The following is a 17,554-nucleotide window of genomic DNA, read 5'->3' as shown; positions in this document are numbered from 1 at the left end:
CTAACCATGACATTAACATTAACCCTAAACTGAACCGCTCTTTGTCTGAGTGAGTTTGCATATAGCCTACTACACTGCTGGCATCTGCTGGCTGACTGCGCTACCATATTAAACATTAAACAACATTAACTCTAAACTAAACTGACCCTAACATTAACCCTTATCTAAAAGACTTGCCTTCATTAAGACTTCAAATTATCTTAATGTTAGGGTTAGTTTAGTTTATAATCTGGGTTATATTTAGAAGCTTTAATATGTGATCTGTGATGCCTTCAGTGAGATCAAAGACAGTCAGGTGTGGGGGAGGAGCTACATATTTAGCTAAATTAACCTAAACTATGCTACACTGAGCAAAGCTAAGCTAAACTAACCCTAACAATAACACAAATCCTAAACCAACATTAAATTAAGAAATGTCTGTACACTGTCTTGGGCAGTAGGGTTGGGTTCCTATATGACCGGTGCCTACCGAACCGAAACGCAATGCAGATTTTGATGCCTGTGCCGATTGAAATACACTAGTCTTATGACTCTGGCCTGGCAGCAGGTAACAATAGCCTATCATTTGTATAGCTACAGTAGCTAGCTAGTCAGCAACCTTTTAACACGGAAATTGCCGAAAGGTAAACGGGTCAAAAGTGTGGCTGTATTTCGCCAAAAAAGAAATCGAACATCGCAACGAGCAGCAAATGCAACAAAACAATTAAACAATAAAGAAGAAGAGCCAAACTCTGGGAGAAAACAAACTGAACTGCTCTTTGTCTGGATTCTCTCCCAAGACCTGTTTGTTTCTCTGGATGGCATTGCTTTGGCATCCACCACCACCGTAAGGAATCTTGGAGTTTTATTTGACCAAGACTTGTCCTTTAATCCACATATAAAACAAATTTCAAGAATTGCCTTTTTTCACTTACGTAATATTTCAAAAATCAGACATATCCTCTCTCAAAATGATGCAGAAACGTTAATCCATGCATTTGTTACTTCAAGACTAGATTACTGTAACTCCTTATTATCAGGCTGCTCTGGTACAGCCCTCGGGTTTCTCCAGTTAATACAAAATGCTGCAGCTCGTGTACTAACGAGGACTAGACAGAGAGATCACATTACTCCTGTATTAGCCGCTCTTCACTGGCTTCCTGTAATATTTAGAATTATATTTAAAATCCTTCTCCTCACCTATAAAGCCTTAACTGTTAATGCCCCCCGCCCCCATCCCCTCCGCACCTCCTCCCCATGGATCGTGGCTGTCTGGAGTTGGACCTGCCCCCCACCATGGATGATGGCTGTCTGGAGCTGGTCCTGCATGCTACGATCGACTGTGGCTATCTGGCTCGTGGTCCATGCCTACCGCTCATTATATGAATGTTTTTGTCATATTCATGTAATGTGCTGCAACTCTGTTATGTTGCTAATTCTGGTCACATGACATCTATTGCTTCTGTCCATCCTGGGAGAGGGATCCTCCTCTGTTGCTCTCACTCAGGTTTCTTCCCCTTTTCCCTGTGAAAGGGTTTTACAATCTTTATTTGGGGGAGTTTTTCCTGATCCGATGTGAGGTTCTGGGACAGGGATGTTATGCATACAGATTGTAAAGCCCTGTGAGGCAAATCTTGTATTTGTGATTTTGGGCTATACAAAATAAACTGAATTAAATTTGTCAGTTGTGACATCAAAGACAGTAAGGATTGAGGGAGTAGCTACAAGTTTAGCAAAGCTAACCTAAGCTATGCTACGCTGATCAAAGCAAGGTTGGATGTTCTGGATGACCTCACACATTTGTAATCTTTGAGGTCATCTGTCTGGCCTCCTCTTCGTTGCTGGAGTGACTTTGCATGCCGCTCTACTAGCTACTGCTGGCACCTCCTAGACACCAGCAACTTGTGCTGTCACTCTTTTACCATTTTATTTGTACTACCTTTTTTAATGTGTCCATTTCCGAGGATCCCCTGGTAAGCAGCTATAGTCAAAAGCCACATCTAAAAAATGTCAGACCGTTTCCTATTGCTTCGTCCCCCAATCCCTCTATTTTTTTTATAAAGGTTGCTCCTTATTGCTATTGTTGAACATGTGACAAAAATTTGACACTTGAGTTCCGAGATATACTCTATTCTACTGCAACCATTTCACACCTAATCAATTTGGGGCCCAATCCAATACAGACAGACCACTCAATAGAACACACTATACTGCCAACACATGAGAGCTTTGAGCAAAGGAGAAAGCTGAGCGAAAGGACACAGATCGGAGAAAGCAGTAGATATGGATTACTACATTTCAGAGGGATTCTAGTGGCAGGGTGTTTTTGTAGGAGCCTGACAGAAAACTGAGTGTTTCATGTGTTTATGTCTGACCACTGTTGAAAGCTTGAAGATAAAGGGGAATAAAAAAAAACAAAGATAGTGCATAGATTTCTAGCTGCAGCACTTAAAGTAACACTTGAATAGTACAAAATAAACACAGAATCAAGTACATAATTACAGTTTGTTTTTGTGGTAAGCATCAAACGTCAACCTTTTTTTTTGTATTCGCAAACCTAAAAAAATTGTAAGATGTTTGATATACTGCATGTCTTTATGCTTCACATTTTAAATTGCCTGGCTTCTTGAACTGCCTACTAATTCAGCTAAAAGACACAGACTGTAAATTGGTATTAAGAACAGAGCTTACCCTTCTGAGACCCATTGCCCCCCAAGACCTGGTGCGCCCATTATCAGACAAGGAAATGATAGAAAGGTCAAGTGACGTTTCCGCCAATAACTCCATTAGACATGTGACAAAGCAATCCCATTTTGTGGTGATACTGAAGAAAGGTCCAGCGGGGTCCTGATTACATCCACATCTCCATCTGTTTCTAAAGAGAGGCATTCTCTCTCCAGCAGCGGCTTCGTATCACTCAGCACTCCACCGGTACCTTCTGCTGTTTGACTTACTGCTGCTACTACCTTTCCTACAATTTCTCCAAGTCTTTGATGCCTCCATTTATTGAAGTTGGTTGATTCAGAGATGTGAGTCATCACTTTCTCCTGAATCTTTCTCACTCTGAAGTTTTCATAGGAAAGCAAATATTCCAGAAAGCTCTCAAAGTGGTCCTCCTCTATCAATTCCTCTAGTAAGCTTTGATGAAAGGCACGTGGGGACTGAAACTGCTGGACTTTATTTTTGATCTCCCCAGCGATCCGCATCCCCAATGGTCTATGGATGTAATCCAATACTGTTGGTTTGATGACCATGGAAGTAAATGCTTGAGCCACCCTCTGGCACTGGTCTCTTTTCCTGAACTGGTAGATGGCTTCTTGACCTGCTTACTAATTCAGCTAAAAGAGACAGTTACAGACTGTGAGTTGGTAATAAGAACAGAGCTTAACCTTCTGAGGCCCATCGCCCCCCCCCCCCCCCCCCCCAGAACCACAACATTGATTAACTTCATTTAAATTACTAAAATACACTAAAGACTTGTGGGAAGAGTTCTATCCAAACAGAAAAAAATGTACTGTTAAGTTTATGTAATTACATAAACCCCGTAAGCTCAAAGACCTTGTCGTCACTTTTTTGCGCAAACGTAACTTTTCACCTTTCTGTTAATAAATAGACTTTACAAAGTCCGTATCGGTTGAATATTAGTACCTGAAACAGCCAAGTGAAGCCGGGCTGTTACGTTTTCCTACGCCTTCAACTTTTCAGACTGGGGTCGGCGATTTCCTCATTTCTTTTTCATTTTTCGAACGTGTCACACGTCTTTAGGCGGGATTTTTGCAGATTTTGAACCCCGGCATGCCCCAATCCGAGTTTGTGTAGGCATGAAGCTAAAAACTTTTTAATTGATTTAACCGAACGACCAAGTTTCTTTTTAATAAAATCCTTGTTAACAGGCCAAGGCTTTGTTGTACTGTGTTGTGATTTAGGTCATTATCTTTCTAAAGAGGGGTGTTTCAACTCTGTAGGTTGTTGTTTAGGCCTTTCACTTTGGAGTTGAAAACACTCGGAGCGGCTTGAAAACGCATTGTCGGGAAATCTTGCTCAGATCATTCTAGGTGTTTATAGTAATGATACAAATATATCTTTTTATTTTTTTAATTATTTTGACAAATAGATTCTGAAAAAGATCTAAAATAACACAAGTATAAGAACTCATTTGGGGTTCGTATTATTACTTGAACAGACCTGCTAAATCCTCGAAGGGCTCGTGCCCCGAACGGGGTCATTTGGGGCTCAAAAGAGGGAGTGAATATTAAAATGTGTCAACCAATAAAATACCCAATCTGAGTGATTTTAGGGGGATTAATTAGGCAAAAAAGAAGAAAAATTAAGTTCTCTTCTGTCTGCAATTATTTTCTATGAATCACACCATCTGAGGAAATTAGATGGGAAATCATTGTAAAACAGGCATAACAACTTGTAAATTATAAAATATAACTATTGAACGTTTTGGGGAACCTTGATACAGAAATGTAATTCCTGCAATTGAATTAGCCATTAGCCTGCCATTGTTGCACTTGATCATGAGCCAGAAACTGCTTTTTACAGTTAAATAAAAAATCCATGTTATTTCATCGCGTGTTGAATATATGAGTTTGATTGCCACTGAACACTAATGCTTTGAGGGAATAGCGGTGCAGCACATCTGCCTTGTTGAATGTCACAGTCTGTCTATTTTTTGATTTGATGCCCCCTGAAGAACACATTTAAAAAAAAGTCATGGCAGATAAGCTTTGGCCTCCATCCCTTTCTCCTCTCGGTAAATGAGCCACCCTCCAGGAAAGAAACTACGTAGAGATGAAAGTGGTGATGGAGGCAAAGGAGGAATAATTAAGGTGACTGTGTTATATAAAATGTGTGGTTGAAGTGAAAGCAGGTGAGTGGTGCTTTTAGTGTAGAGACAATGGATATGTCTATTGATTTAAGCAAAAATTATGCTGTGCTTTAATTGACAATAAGACAGGATAAGTATGAAGGAGCCTTGATTGAAAATAAGTGTGCATGTTTTTGAAGAAGAGGTAGAAAGAAACAGAAGATAACGAGGCTGTGTAGGCTTTACAAGAGAGCAATTTTCTGTGTGCATTTATTTTTGATTTCATGCTTTGATGGCATCAGCCTCATCCTTTCTCCTTAAGACAACTGGCTGATTAATTTACTGTGTGACTTGCGGCGTGTCTGATATTGAACAGAGCGTTACATAGACCTTGGTCCAATCGGAAAATGTAGTCCAATTCAACAAGAATTGTATATAATATCTATAGTAGACACACCTACAGGTTGTGTGATTATGATTCGAACACTGGCAACTTCTGTGGGTGAAATCTTGTTAAATATTCCAAGCATTTCCATCAATGAAAGTTTAACAGAGTTATTGTAACATTTTTAATTTAAGATATGATAACTTATTCCATAGTCCATTAACAACTTTCAAGTTGATGCTACTGTCTGCTACTCATTTTTGTCCAATAAATCATTGTGAAGCCAGATGAGGTTCAGCTGGACATAATGAGCAGGGCAGGATTTGTGAAATACTGGGGATTCAAATGCATCTGTTGGCTCAGGCGCTATTTCTGCTTTTTGTGCTTGTATAGTAGGCAGCCAAAAGTAAGGCCTAATGTTGGTCTTGTTGAATGGACCTGTTACTGGCTTGTAAAACAATGGCTCTGCTGACAGTTTTCTTTGTCAATTAAAAAAAAAAATCTAACATCTTAGCCATGTCCTGAACATGCAATGCTTTGCTGCTAAAAATTGCAGTTCATTTTGAAATTATATGCAATTTTACAACTGGAAAAGATTGACTGGACTCACACTGCACAAACTGATGGTCTATTGAACATAAGCACAAGTATTTACTTTATATTTTGCCCCTTTTCTATACAAACTGCAGAAGCTTTATAATCCTGATGACAATTTTCCAAACTTTTTTTTTCTTCTGGTTTGCATTCATTTCAGTCAGGAATGAAAATCAACTGCCAACTCATACTGCGCTATACGCCATTTTCATGGAAGACATTTTGACACTGGGTAAACACAGATGTAAATGGTCTAATTAAATTACATGGTGCCGTTCTAGTTGTGTCTCTTCCCAAGTCTTTAAATTGCCGTTTCCTCACTCCTCGATCCTCGACTGAACCGGAAGTGGTTTTGCGCCGCCATATTGAAGGCCGTCCCAAAGCTCTTATTCGGCTCGGAGGAGCGAGGATCGACGAGCGAGGAGGGAAATCGGAGGTGCATCTGCTTAAAATATGTGTACATTCATTGTAGGTCTGAACAACAAAAGGACCACAAACTATTTTCTTCAACGATATGATCTGTTGTTTCCCTCAATAACTCGTATTATGTATGTAATTAAAATCAGAGAGCTGGAGAGAGGAAACACGTTTTACAACATGTATGGTTATTTTTATAATGTCACAATTAGATTTTCAAAATATACCGACGTAAATAATTAATAAATAAGACGCGTTCCGCTGGTAATCGATCCTGCGTATTAGCAAGACCCTGAACACTACACAGTATATACTTAATGCAGTTTATTTAAAAGGTAACAGTCTACAGAGAAAACATCTCCACTTTGACACTGATGACAGCTGTGTCTTTATTTATAAAAATTGTAGTTTCAAACTACTAAATCAACTGAAAACAAACAATCATTTTTTACTAAAATTTTTATTGGAATGTTCGCTAAATCCGGTCCAGACCTGAAAACAACTCAGCCAACTGACAGCTGATCAGCTGTCAGTCAGCTGCAGTCATCAGAAACAGACGTCGCTTCACGTGACGCTTCAGAGGAAAGGACGTCTCATGTCTGTTAAAACATGTTTCCTCGCGTCTTCTCTCCTCGCTTGGTTTCCCTGCGTCTCTCCGTGCGCCCCTTGCGTGGGCGGGACGCAAGGAAGGGACGTAAGTGAGGGAACGTGGATGCAATTTAGAGACTTGGGATGCACACACTGTGTCTGAGCCATTCCAGTGAGTCAGCATTAACAATATGCCCTGACCCACCTAAATGCAACACGACCAAAATTAATTATGTTAATTACTTGTGTTTACCCTACAATGACATGTCAAAATGGCTTTTGTGAAAAGGGCCTTTTCTCATTTAGGTAGAGGTACTGTCATGAATCTGAATATGAGTCTGTTCACACCCACTCACCAGACTGAAAAGGTTAAAGTTGTGCCCAATCATGGACAACCCTAAAAAAAAAACCTAACATTATCCTTCAGATGAATCACCACATCTATAAAAAAGTATATCCTTGTTAAAGATTTATTGCAGGATTGTAATAACGTTATTTCAAGAAGGTTAGACTTCACTTTGGCAATTGTGTGGTAGCATTAATGGGTTTTGAAGAAGGCCTCTTCAACACTTGCAACAGTTTCAGTATTCAAACAATCCAACAGCATATAAATCAAACTTTCTCCAGGATACCTATAGATTTTGTGACAAGTTTTACTAAATGCTGTGGCCTCAATTCTTGTTAAACAATATGATTGTATACTTTTAGTCACCCTTAGCCAGATTCTATTTTTTGCTGTATGTGTGCTGTTTATTGCTGCCAGATTTGTTGTGTTTGACCTGCATCCTGTATCCTCCCTCCTGCCTCAGCCCTTGCTCTGTTTGCTTGTTTGTTTTGCCTGTATGGTAACGAGGGTAACTAGGGTGACTGTGACTCAGTGGTTAGCAGGGTCGTCTTTAATTCACAGGTTCAGCGACTTTTCTAGCCCATGTCGATGTGTTTTAATCCCAAATTGCTCCCGTAGCTGTGCCTATGGTGTATGAATGTTAGCTACTTCTGGTGGGCAGGTGGAACCCCTTAGCCCTCCCGTCAGTGTATGAATGCGTGTGAATGGGTGAATGATAAAGTAGTGTGAAAAGCGCTTTGAGTGGTCGGAAGACTAGAAAAACGACTATTCGTTACTATTAGTTTATTGGTATAAACCTCTTTTTTACTAACCCAGGAACAACTCTGATGACGTTGTAGTTTAACCTGTATCTTTCAGTCTGTATCTATTAAATTTGAATGATGACGATCACATACGATCACATCATCCTTGTGCTCCAGAACCTCCACTAGCTCCCTATGCCACAATGGATCGAATACAAAATCCTTATCCTAACTCACAAAGCGCTCCATGATCAGGCTTTCTCTCACCACACTCCATCCCGTCGGCTCTGCTCCTTTGATGCCAACCTCCTGTCCATCCCCCATCAAGCACCGGGCATGGAGTGACAGAGCCTTCTCCAGCTGCCCCCTCCCTCTGGAACTGTTTCCCCAAACAAATTTGTGACTGCACTGACCTTTTCATATTTAAATCTCAAAACAAAACCCACCTGTTGAGAGCTGCATTAAATGTGTGATTGTGTGCTCTATGTTTATATTGTATAGCTCTTTAACAATGATTTTGACATTATTTTAAAATCTAAAGTGTCATTGAGTATTATGAAAAGTGCTATACAGATCAAATGCATTGTTATTATTATTAATATTATTATTATTATTATTATTATGTCATCTTCATGAATCCTGCCAGATACTTAAAACTTATCTCTGTTCCAAAATCTCCAGCAATGAACATCCTCCGAGTTGAATACTAGTACAGGCCATTATCCATTAAAATTCAAATTAAATTGTTGAAATTATAAAAATGTATTTTTCTTTCTTGTACGAAGCAGTGTGCTCAATCAATTTGCCAGTTATAAATTGTTGGTCTGAAAACCTGAAGCTGTGTAAAATTTTGTTTTCTCCTTTTGGCTGCAGGGCAGATTGATTCATACTGTGGTTATTTATCAAAACAAACACAAGTTGAAGGAGTAATTCAACAGGAAAATTATGGAATTTTTCATTTGTCTTCTAGAAAATTTGTGTGCCCCATGTGCACAGTGCACATCTGATACTATAAGAAAGACAACGTGCGTCCTGATTGGCCAAGCGGAGAAATGCAGATTTCAGTGGAAAGTAGTTAATTTAATGAAAAACTTCAGAGGATTCTAACTGTGCTCATAGAAGAATGTGTTATTTGTACATACTTTCACACAAGAAAAAATACTTAAAGGAACGCTAAAGTTGTTGCAGAAACTGTCGGTAAATGCATACGATTACATGTTGTTGTTCAAGTGCATACTTACATAGTATACATTTGACAGGGGATATCTGGAGAACACATAAATCTGGAAGAAAATGAGATAGTAATAAGGAATCAACTTTTGAGATAAATAGTATAGAAAGAAATACTAAGCATGTATCATTATCAGTATTTTTGACTGGTCCATTTGATCTGTCCACCATTATCATCAACATCCTTGAAAGATAAAACGTCAAAAACAGATAAATCTTTGATCAATAACATGACACATGTATTATGATGAAGACAGCATACAACATAGTGCAGTCTTATGATTCGTATTGTTAACAGAGAAAGCCCTCCTTCAGACTAGACAATGCCTCCTCCTCAGTGATCTTCTCCCACTCCTCAGGAATCTCTGCTGGCTCCTGCTCGTATTCCTTTGCAAACCTGTCATTAAACCTCGCCAACACATACCTGTAAATTTAAGAATATAATTTAAGAATATAACAATTCAATAATTTAGATTTACAAAAATATTAACTAGTACAATATATACTGGCACAGTAACAGACTATGGCAAATAACATTTAACCTATTATGATTATGATATTGAAGCCTCAATAACACACCGTACCTCCAGTAAACAGTGGGCATCTGGCTGTTTGGATCCTCAGGGGACATGCTCCAGTCTGGATAAAGGGAATGGAGGTCCTTGCCTTCCACAGACGTCTCGTATGTGTTCTTGGTCATGCCTAGGTTGCCTTGGCCCATGGTTTCAGGGCAACCGATACAGGACAGAGAACCAGAGTCATGGGGCATCATGCCTTTGGGCCTGTGGAGCAGAGCCCTGTGCAATTCATGGGCCTTCTCTTCCAGCTCACATGGAGCTGTGCAGAGAGGACATTGCTGGTCACAGCCTCTCACTCTGTTGAAGAGGAAGTCTTGGGGCTGAATTGGGAGGCACTGAAGAATTTGGGTGATTTCCACATTTTGGGAGAACTCCTGGGCTAGGTCCAACCGCATTGCCGCCAATAACTCCATTAGACATGTGACAAAGCGATCCCATTTTGTGGTGATACTGAAGAAAGGTCCATCCAGCGGGGTCCTGATTACATCTACATCTCCATCTGTTTCTAAAGTGAGGCACACTCTCTCCAACAGCGGCTTCGTATCACTCAGCACTCCATTGGTACCTTCTGCTGTTTGACTTACTGCTGCCGCTACCTTTCCTACAATTTCTCCAAGTCTTTGATGCCTCCATTTATTGAAGTTGGTTGATTCAGAGATGTGAGTCATCACTTTCTCTTGAATCTTTCTCACTCTGAAGTTTTCATAGGAAAGCAAATATTCCAGAAAGCTCTCAAAGTGGTCCTCCTCTATTAATTCCTCTAGCAAGCCTTGACGGAAGGCACGTGGGGACTGAAACTGCTGGACTTTATTTTTGATCTCCTCAGCGATACGCATCCCCAAAGGTCTATGGATGTAATCCAATACTGTTGGTTTGATGACCATGGAAGTAAATGCTTGAGCCCCCCTCTGGCACTGGTCTCTTTTCCTGAACTGGTAGATAAACTCTGCCAAATATGTGCTCTTGGTTGCAGTAATACATGTCAAAAGCACTCTATCTTTGGCATAGCGGTCATGTAGTTTTTGAAAGTCTTGGCATGCAGCATTACAGAGATAAACCTTTAGATCCACCTCAAAAGCTGATCTGATTTGCATAGATTTTTCTTTCAAAGCTTTTTCAATTTTTTCTAACAGTTCTGTGATGTAGCCATCAGAGAAATCTGCAGGTAAACTCAATTTATCTGCTACAAATTGCTTGTATTCTTCTATTATTTTGCATGCTACCTGTTGAGCTTCTACCCTCTGCAGTCTGTTGTTGTCTTCAAACATGTGCTTTAATCTGCTGCGGTATCCAAAATGTTCATCAACCACTTGGAAGCTAGATTTCTGATTTTGGGAGATGACTTCAAGTTTTTTCATGTGTTTCTGGAAACCACAGTTTATTAGATTATCTTTCAGAATAGGAGTCACTCTTGCAGTAATATCATCTGTTTTTGAAGGCCTGAAGTCAAAGTTGGACAGTGTCTTACTCCACACACCCTCAAACTCCTCTTCTAGTTCTGTATCTTGAAGGAGAACTTTGGTTGACTTGCTGTTCTCTACAAGTGCATGTAGCTTTGATTCCTCTTCTTTTTCCAGCAAGTTCTCAAATGTTTCCAACTGTGTTGAAGAACAATGGCTCTCATTGACTTTACACAACCTTTGTATTGTCTCCTCAGTGGTTTGCTCCTGAAGGTCATCCAGATTGCTCATTAGGATTGGCCTGAATGTGTTCATTTGTAGAAGATTGTCTTTCATCAAATAGGTCTCGACTTTTGACCTGAGTTTGTCCACCTGTGTTTGGACTTCCTCTCTGGCTTCATCCTTCAACTCGTTCAGAAGGCCATTTTGGATTTCAGCATCTAAAGCCTTTATGGCAAAGATTTTCTTTGTTGCCCCCTTAAACCAGCTTTCCATGTATTCCAGGAAACTCTCCTCCCATTGTGAAACCTCTGTGCACAGTAAAGAGAATGCTAAAGCTATGTCAGTATTTTGCAGACCGACGGAGAATGATTCTGCTTTCACTGCATCCCAAATAGCACATAAACGACTCATGAATTCAGGCAGACCTGTGGCTTTAGACTTAGCTGCGCACTTCTTCAATGCCCCAAACAGGTTGAGCTTAAGCTTTAACACAGCATTACTATACTGCTTATCAATTGGTTCAGAGTGGGACATACTGTACCAAGGCCCTTTGACATGGGTGATACAGCTTTTGGTCTTTGCATACTGGTTGTCAGCATTGCTTGTTTCTCTGTCCCCAGTTTCAGTCTGAAGCATATCCGTTACGCGTCTTAACTGTGACGCTTGTATTAAGCTGTTTATTTCTTCATCCTGGGCCAGGACTTGGCAAATGGGCATGGATCCACATTCTTTGATGCGTAGAAGAGCATTGACCATGACAGTGAAGTTAATCTCAAACTCAGTACTACCAAGATGTGATGAGATATTCTGCATTAAAACATCACTCAATCCTGTTGCAACAGTGGCCATCTCGTTGTCGTGGATCAGAATGTTTTTATTGTTGTCAAGAGACATTGAGCAAAGACCTTCTACATCAACTAACAACAGAACATCACACTCCATGTCCTTTCTGAGGTTATCGGGAAGACACAAGGCAACCATGTATACGCCTCGAGTGGATCTCTGCCTCCTTTCAGGAAATTTTACCCCAAATAGTGCAGACAGAACCTCAGCGTTCATACCATGATGTTCTCCAATGTTTGTCAGCACTCGAGTCCGGCACTGTTCTTGAGGTAGGCGACGTTTGAGCTCTGCAAAGACACAACCCAGCCAGCGTATGGGAATGTTTGAGGCATCTCCATCCATTAGTTCAAGTGGAATCCCATAGAGAAGAAGGTCTGTGGCTAAGCTAGGGAGACGCAACACATTGTTGCTCCCACTCCTGGGACTGATATGTGTTAGCTCAAAAATTAGGCCCATCTCACGCAAAAAGTGTTCAAGCCCCAGCGAGGATGAATCTGTTTCCAAAGGTTGTAAACTTGAGTTGACTAGATGTTTGACGCTAACATCCAAGCACATGTGTTCTGTAGCAGAAGAAGTCAAATCTGGCTGAGCTATTCTCAGCTCTGGTTCGGCTAGTTGGGTCCACTGGCAGCTCGAGGGTCCATTTTCTCCAGATTCCAAATTATGGTTTCGGTCCTCGAAGACGCGATCTGAAATTTGTTCTTCATCCTGGATCTCTTTTATGTAGGAAGTCACACATAATTCCTGCTCTTTGACTGGATCATGTGTCGACTCAAGATGTTCTTTACTTTGTGACTGTGGTCCTACGGCCGCTTCTGTAGACTTCTGCAAAATAGGCTCTAATTCTTGGTCTATTTCAAACAGTTTCTCAGAAACTTCCAGTGCACTTTTTACAGACAGCTCTTCCGTGTTTTCCTCTTCAAATGTTGAATTTATGTAGAAACTGTCACTGTCTGTTTCAGAGTCATTTGCTTCATTTTGGAGCTCACCATAATCTTCTGGAATTTCATCTTTCTTTCCTGTCTGTATGTTTGTGAAGAGATCTTCTGGACTGTTTTGTTTTTCGATTTGCTTTGGCCGAAGTCTCAACTTCATCCAACTGAGGAAATAAGCCCTCTCCACTTTATCTGTTGCAAAAAGCGCATCAGTGAAAATCTTCATCGCTGGAGTAATTTTGTAGATGCTCAACTCTACCATAATGTCTTTCTTTTTTTGTTGAAGCTGTGGATCAATTTCATTTCCTTTTTTCCTTTGTTTGCTCTCCTCCTTTTCTATTTCACTAAGTTTACTCCACAAATGTCCTTGCAAAGGAAACTGTTTCTGCCTAAATTGACCAGCTCCTTCATCTGAACCTTTCAAAACTTCATCCACTGTGGCCATTGCCTTTCTACAGACCACCCCTTCATCTACATTAAGGCCGTGCTCTTTCGCTAATTTCATTGCAGCTTCAAGTGAAACAAGTTTCAATTCATCTGGTAACAGATCTTTCAGCGTGTCACACAGCCTCGTAGCCAATTGCTCCTGACCCAAATCACTCCCTTGCAGCACCGTAACTCCAGGAAGTGCCATGAATTCGTCAAAGTTCTGATCAACAAAACCCACAATGCTGTTCTCATTCCTCTCAGCATCTGATAGGTTAATCAATATAAGCTTGCTTGCCGTGTTTTTGCAGGAGGCAAGAAGTTGTTTTTCTTTCTCCCTAAGATGCCCACAGAAAACAACCACAGCTGAAGATGCTTGACATAAAAGGCTGAGGCATTTCTCCTGTGTACTGGCATCACCACGAAGGTTAGAGATGGCCACAGGGACAGGGAATTTATCTCTTGCAGCGTCCCCTGTGGGGAGATACCATCCAATCTCCACCAGGCCATTGGAGAGTCCTCGGGGCAGCTGTCCTCCATCCATCCCCCTGTGGATGAATGTGTCATGGGGATATCTGAGTCCACTTATAACATTGTTTAACACCTGTGACTTAGAAACACCACTGTGACCAAGCTTCACACAAGAAACCACTGGCATATATGTACTGGCCAAATCCCCCTCGTGGACCTTCCTGCTATCTGGAAAGTGAGACCTCCATTCGCTAACAGCACCTCTCAAAGGCCAAAGAAGGAAGAGACTGGGTTCTTCTGGGTCTATGTTTGGAAGGACCAGAGGAACAGCAAATTGACATTGCAACATACGCACAGTTATCTCCTGCTGAAGGAAAGTGTTGGCAGACATAAATACAGCTGTAACTAGATCAAGGGGGTTGATGGCACACTGTCTGTCTTCTCCAATACCATCAATAATCTCCTCAGGGGATTTGTTGTCTTTATTCAGAACATCATGCTGAGGTTTGCAGCATGGACTCCGTGCATCTGAGCTAAGCAGCCAAAGGCGTTGAAGGAAAGCATTTGGTAGATCCTTGGGCTCTAGAGGGGTTTGGTTCTCCAGAGTCCAAGTGCTGATGTCCAGCATAGATGCTGTGTCCAGTGGTGTAGTCCAGAAGGCTTCTAATCCCAGTTTATTTAGGACTTCTGTCCGGGCATTGTTCTTAGGAGATTCTGTTTTGAAAAATAATCCATTATTTAAATTATGGATATGCTATTATTTGAAAACATACTTGGTAGATTTTTCTAGATAAATGATCAGGAAAAAATAAATATATATTTTTTTTTGCTTGACGTGGTACAAATCTAGTTATACCAGTTTAAGATTAAATGCAAACATATTATTTGTACAAATGAAAAAAACCCTGAATAATTTAAATCAAACACATAAATAATGTAAGATGCATGTCTTTGAATATACACCTGTACTGAGTTCTTGTTAATCCATTAATTTGTGAACCAGTTTTTTCTCAGTCTATTTTGATTTTTAAAGAAATTGCAGAAAATATCTCACACTTGCTTTCACAATCCTGATAATCATAAATGGGTAAACACACTAAAGCATTCAGTAATGCAGGGCTTTTAACCAAACACATTTCTCCTGGCTTGTCGGTTCTATCTCATTTTGTTTTTAAACTAGGGTAGTCAGGATGTTGTGGCAGTCAAACCAAATGTATTTCTGCCTTTTGCAGTAGAATGCAAATATGTGGATTAGCTGAAGTTTAGGGTGACACAGGCCGTGGCACAAACTGTTGCATTTGAATAGGTGCCATTAAGTTGTCTGCACACTTGATTAGCAAAACACTGTATCCCATATATGTTAATTTTTACCTTCAGTTGGTATTATTTTGTTTTACACTACTCCCAAAACATAAGAAAGTCATTCATTTTGCCATTTATTTCTACTTGTAAGCCTGCCCTCAAAATTGTTAGGTTAATGTTTTTATCAATTCATCTAAATTAATGAATCAACAGAATGCATAGACAGAATGTTCTTTTTTATAATGAACAACATTTATATACAAAAAGGAAACTTACTTTTCTTTTTGCTGCTCAGTCTCTTAGGGAGCTTCACTGACATGATGAATCCAGCTAAGTGACTCTTTAAAGATTTAAATACGTCATTCTTCTCTGATCAGGCATCATGGACAATGTGGAATGTTTACTGGAAACCTGAGATAAAAATGTATAACATAAACATTTCTGCAATACAGCTGGCAGCACAACACAGTCAAAAGTACCTGCGAGCTTCAAGGACACCTCATGGCGGCTGGTCTGTCCAGAACAAAGCAATCTTCTCCATGTTAAATGTCTTTAATTTTACTACAGTAATACCTCAACCATGACAGACTGAATATGATATGCTTATATAGTGGCCTCCCTCAGATCAGGAGATGGATAAAGTACATACCTGATCAACATTACTACCTTATACAGCAGTTGTATAACTTTATAGCTTAAAGCTTGCAGTAGTTTGCCTCTAACGATTTAGCTTTTTGTGCACCTTATTACAAAGTGTGTCTTGTATCGTAAAAGGCACATACAGTAGAGTGCAGGTTTAATTTTATAATTCTCCGTAAATAAGAGAAAAAGACAATGAACATTGACTGTCCAGTCAGATACATTCCTTCACTGAATCTTCAACTTGGCCTATACCCTAACCCTTCTGCACAAAAACTAAATATTTCTTTTCATGCAACAATTATGCAATTTCATATATAATTTCTCAAACAAGACACATATATTAATGCTGAAAATGCATTTTTTTTTTTCAACATTTGAGGAACATAGTCATACACTGTTGGCAGAAGCTAACATGCAAAGTGCTACCTGCCCATCAGGATCTAAACTGTCCACTCACACACCTATGGCACAGCCTTCTGGGGGACAGCCAGCTCTTCCTCTGCGCCACGTCTACTATCTTTTTGATAGTGCCTGTCTTCCATGGTAGAATTTGTATTAAAATCATAATTTTCTTACCTATTTCTCCTTGCTTGGTAAATAAAGTATTTTTCATATGTTTTCTGTCACCATTGCTGTGGTTGTCTTTCAGTCAGGACAGTTTTATACCCATCTGTTTAGTGGTAAAACACGTTCCTGCACTTATCTGATCGAACAAAATGAACATCAGTCTTACGCACATAGACTCGACACTCATGAGGGGCCTCTTAGACAAGAGTAAACAAATGATATCAGTCATCGTGTAAAACTTTTTCACAAGACAGGCTTAATACTCAGATAGCAGCAGGCGGTGTCTTTCAGTGCACGGTGAAATGTTTTCACTGACACCTGTGCAACGTATTATCATCAGCCTGCAGGGGTCAGAGGCAATGCTGCAGACAATGACGCACACAAACCCTTAGTCATGTGTGATCTCTCAGATACCTTTGTTTGCATACAATGGTTTCATTGTCCCAGAATGTGTCATTAAACACACACACACACACACACACACACACACACACACACACAAACATTTATTGTTTTACAGATTTGACCCAAACCCTATCAAATGCAAAATTGCATTGCTATAATTCATAAACCTATTTGAAATGTCAAAAAATCCACTTGTTTGAAAGTTTCTCCCTGGTTCACATGTTAACACATGGTCTTGTATAATTACAACATGCAAGACATTTTAACAGAAATGAAAGTACAGTTAAATCCAAGGCAGATCAGTCAGGCTTATTCTTGTTTTTTATACAACATAGGACTGAAATTAACACAAAATAAAAACCTGATCTGAAAGGTGAAAGCACATCTGATGGATAAGTGTTGTGCAGAGGAAAAGATTACTGCTTCTCTATTTCAGTCCTGCAAAGCTCTTTAGCAGTCTTAGAGACAGTGAGAAAAAAGTCTGTGTGCATGTGTATGTATGTGTGATTACTCCACACTGTGCTACATTTTCCTCCCCTGACTGGCCCGTGTTGCATTCCTGATTGCTCGGAGCTGGACAGAGGAAAGTTAACGAAAACCAAGGAGAACATTAAGGATTAACAGAAACACAAAAGGAATAGTGGTGAAGATGTTGATCACCATGCTAA

General features: G+C 40.0%; 1 protein-coding gene across 2 annotated transcripts in view; it reads left to right on the top strand.

The window, feature by feature from the left end:
- The window catches only part of gpr184 (G protein-coupled receptor 184), a 37,916-nt gene that overhangs the window by 17,376 nt on the left and 2,986 nt on the right, over positions 1 to 17,554 (top strand). The window lies entirely within an intron of this gene.

Source organism: Clinocottus analis, unplaced genomic scaffold, assembly GCF_023055335.1.
Source record: "Clinocottus analis isolate CAN_PGR_092001 unplaced genomic scaffold, fCliAna1.0.p SCAF_2, whole genome shotgun sequence".
Taxonomy (NCBI): Eukaryota; Metazoa; Chordata; class Actinopteri; order Perciformes; family Cottidae; genus Clinocottus; species Clinocottus analis.
This window is presented reverse-complemented; position numbering and strand designations above follow the sequence as displayed.